This window comes from Lissotriton vulgaris, chromosome 11 (genome assembly GCF_964263255.1).
Source record: "Lissotriton vulgaris chromosome 11, aLisVul1.2, whole genome shotgun sequence".
Taxonomy (NCBI): domain Eukaryota; kingdom Metazoa; phylum Chordata; class Amphibia; order Caudata; family Salamandridae; genus Lissotriton; species Lissotriton vulgaris.
The window spans coordinates 463861625-463866033 of NC_141699.1; positions in this window are offsets into that span (position 1 = coordinate 463861625).

Consider the following 4409-nt stretch of genomic DNA (forward strand, 5'->3'; position numbering starts at 1 on the left):
GATTGTGCTGATTTTTCTGTGTTTTTCGATTTTTTGGATTGTTCGTGGGGACAGGCCATGTGGGTGGGGGCCATTTTGAGTGCTGGTACAGGCAGGCCCTGGCCATGTGCTAGGAGGCAAGTGGCCATTTTGAATGCAGGCTTTGTTGTTAGGCCTCCAACCATTTTGCCTACTTTTCAACCTTTATTTATGCCCAGGGGTAGTGAGTCTTGCATGGGCCTAGTCTTTCTGTGGGTTGTGTTGAATTTAAACATCATGGAGGCCATGGATGGAATGGGATTGTGCTGATTTTGCAGTGTTTTTCGATTTTTGGGGGTGTTCATGGGGAGGGACAGGCCATGTGGCTGGTGGCCATTTTGAGTGCAGCTACAGGCACTGGCCATGTGCTGGCAGGCACGTGGCCATTTTGAATGCAGGCTTTGTTGTTAGGCCTCCAACCATTTTGCCTACTTTTCAACCTTTATTTATGCCCAGGGGTAGTGAGTCTTGCATGGGCCTAGTCTTTCTGTGGGTTGTCTTGAATTTAAACATCATGGAGGCCATGGATGGAATGGGATTGTGCTGATTTTGCAGTGTTTTTCGATTTTTGGGGGTGTTCATGGGGAGGGACAGGCCATGTGGCTGGTGGCCATTTTGAGTGCAGCTACAGGCACTGGCCATGTGCTGGCAGGCAAGTGGCCATTTTGAATGCAGGCTTTGTTGTTAGGCCTCCAACCATTTTGCCTACTTTTCAACCTTTATTTATGCCCAGGGGTAGTGAGTCTTGCATGGGCCTAGTCTTTCTGTGGGTTGTCTTGAATTTAAACATCATGGAGGCCATGGATGGAATGGGATTGTGCAGATTTTTCAGTGATTTTCGTTTTTTGGGCCTGTACTTGTGGCCTTTTCACCAGGGGTATTTGAGTCTAGCATGGGCCTAGTCTTTCTGTGGGCTGTCTTGAACTTAAACATCATGGAGGGCATGGATGGAATGGGATTGTGCTGATTTTTCTGTGTTTTTCGATTTTTGACCTGTTGTTGGGGCCTTTTGACCAGGGGTAGTGAGTGGTGCATGGGCCTAGTCTTTCTGTGGGGTGTCTTGAATTTAAACATCATGGAGGGCATGGATGGCATGGGGATTGTGCTGATTTTTCTGTGTTTTTCGATTTTTTGGATTGTTCATGGGGACAGGCCATGTGGGTGGGGGCCATTTTGAGTGCTGGTACAGGCAGGCCCTGGCCATGTGCTAGGAGGCAAGTGGCCATTTTGAATGCAGGCTTTGTTGTTAGGCCTCCAACCATTTTGCCTACTTTTCAACCTTTATTTATGCCCAGGGGTAGTGAGTCTTGCATGGGCCTAGTCTTTCTGTGGGTTGTCTTGAATTTAAACATTATGGAGGGCATGGATGGATTGGGATTGTGCTGATTTTGCAGTGTTTTTCGATTTTTTTGTGCTCTATAACTGAACTGATGTTCCTCTGTCTTCCATTTTTTTTAGCTGCACAAGACTCAAGAGAACCACCAGTGCCAGGAAGAAGTCCTGCAGCGGTGTGTGTGTGCAGCATAACGTCACGCGACGTCACGTCTGGCCTCAGACAACTCTACAATTCGTGCAACTGCGGCCTGCTGTCTGACCTGCTCTGAAGAAGATGGCCCCAAAGAAAGGTCTCCGTAGCTCCTCTAGCAAGAAAGTTGCTAGTAAGGAGCAGAAGAAGCAAGTTACCAAGGAGGCTGGTGTGCCACCCGCCACGTTTTTTGGGAGAAAAAAAAAAAGTACGCCTGCAGCAGCAGGATCTGCTGGGGACCAAGCTGGGAGCAGCACCCCTGCTCCATTGGGTTCAGTGCCTCCACCACCACGCCAACTTAAGTCAAAGCCCTTGAGTGCTTCAGAGGCAGTCAGTGTACTTCTCCAATCACCATCGACCAGTGATGTTGGCTCATCACAAGAAAGTAGCAGCAATGTCCCTGAATCAACACAGGTTGTTGTAACTCATCTGACAAGTGTTGAACAACCACAGCCGCAACAACAACACCATGTGCAAGTACACGCCCAAGTACATGTGGAAGGAGAGGCAGCAAAAGGAGATGCGCAAGCAAAGGTGCATGGAGGTTCACAAGTGCCCACAATAGTTGTTCCTCCCGAAGTAGGGGCACATCAGGAAATCGACAATGAAGCCGAGGTATCATTGGAAGCCACTCCTCCTGATGATCATTCATTGTCTTCCACATCCCTAGCAAGGAAAAGATCAAGGGGGGTGTCTACATCTTCTTCAAGCCCACCTCGTTCTGATGCAAGTGATCTGTCTTGGGAACCACAACTGCGGTCTGACAGTGAGGCACACCATGATCTGACACCGGTACCTAAGCGTAAAAGGAAGGTCGTCCAAAAACTCAAACCTATGGAGTGTGATGAGGCTCAACAAGAAGTGACAGATACTGCTGGTGATGAAGCCTCTCACGATGACGACGAGCCAGTCATCACAAAGGTCACTGCAGCCCCACCGGGCATGCAGCAGAGAGACATTTTGACCCTATCCCGAGAAGCTGCTGAGCGTGATGATGATGTCGGCGAGGAGGCAATGGAACTGGAATCATTAGATTTGGAGTTAAGTAGTACACCAAAACCTACCGCTTCCATATTTCTTCCTCGCAAGAAGGTACCCACCTCGTCCTCGACCTCAATTCGTGGTGGTGAAAGTGCAAAACGTACTGAAGTTCGGCAATCCACATCCTCCACTTCATCTGGCATTAGCAGCAGGACCACCACCACCAGTATCGCCGCCTCCTCCGGCCCCCAAAGACATTTCAAGTCTCCAGTTTGGGACTTCTTTAGTGTTTGCCCAAAAAAGGAAAACGTAGCCATTTGTAGCATTTGTAAGCTTCGAGTTAGTCGTGGTAAGTTTGGTACCAACTATGGTACCGGAGGCCAGAGAGGTCATCTTAGGAGAACGCACGATGTCCAATGGTTTGCGCACCTACACGCGATCAAGGAAGCCCGAATTGCGCGCAATGAAAACGTTGATTTTTCATCTGATGATGACGAGGAGGAAGAAGACGATTCAAACACTTCACTTACACCCAGTTCCCCTGTCAGCAGCACACCCCATGGGAGCCACACTAAGAGTGTGGGAGAGAGTGAGACATCAATGCGGAAAAGTTCATCAGCGAGCGTAGCTGGGTCGAAGAGATCATCATCATCCCGTAAATCCTTGGTCCAGGGCAACATTAAAAAGATGTTGTTTACAGAAGCGCAATATGAACGCAACCACCCAATGACCCGTCTGTATAACACTAAGCTGGCTAAAATGCTAGCTCTGGACCTTCTCCCTTTTTCTTTTGTAGAAGGGGTTGGTTTTCTAGAATTAGTGGCAGCGCTCTGCCCTAAATGGAAGGTTCCTAGCCGGTTCTATTTTGCCCGAGTTGCGGTTCCAGCACTACATGAAGATGTTCTGAAGGTGATTGGGGCAGCTTTGCAGAAGAGTGCTGTTCACACTATACATCTGACAACAGACATGTGGACCAGTGGCGCAGGCGCTGATTACATGTGCATCACTGCACACTGGGTCTCTTTTTCAGGGGCTAAAGCAAAGCTAAACACAGGTGTTGACACGAACATTGTTTTTAAAGCTGCTCGGAAACATGCAACACTAGCCATGTTTGGTTTGGAGAAACGTCACACAGCAGAAAACATTTTGGATGTCTTTAACACAAAGGTCCTTAACTGGCTGTCCCCACTAAAACGCAAGGTTGGTTATGTTTCCACGGACAATGGCGCCAATATAGTGAAGGCCATGAGGGACGGTTACTATTTCAGAGTGCCGTGTTTGGCGCACTGTATAAACCTGGTTGTCCAAAAATTCTTGGGTAATAAAGGCAGTGCAGCGTACAGTGTATTGGAGACCTGCCGAAAAATGTGCAAGCATTTCAGCCATTCTTTTAAGGCCCGGAAGCAGCTGAGGAGCCTGCTATATCAACGTCAAATGCCAGTGAAAGCACTCATCCAGGAGGTGGTAACACGTTGGAACTCAACCTTCTACATGCTTGAGCGTCTGTATGAGCAGTATACGGAACTCGATCAATACTTCCTTAAAGAGGGTACAGAGGAGCTGAGGATGGGTGGGCCGCAATGGAACATAGTTGAAAGCCTGACACGCATGCTTCGTCCTTTTGAGTTCTTCACGCGTGCAGTCAGCAAGGAGGACTCTAATTTGGGAAAAGCTATCCCATTGTTGTACATGCTGGAGGACCAACTGAAGGAGGTGTGTTCTGTGTTTGGAAAAGATGACAAAAACCAAGACTCTTTGCTTCTGGCTGAGCAATTATTAGAGCTCCTACAAGGTGATGAACGTCTTAAAAAGATCCACTCAGAACAGCATTACATTTGTGCTACTATTCTGGATCCACGCTACAAAAAGGCGCTGGCAGGCCAAG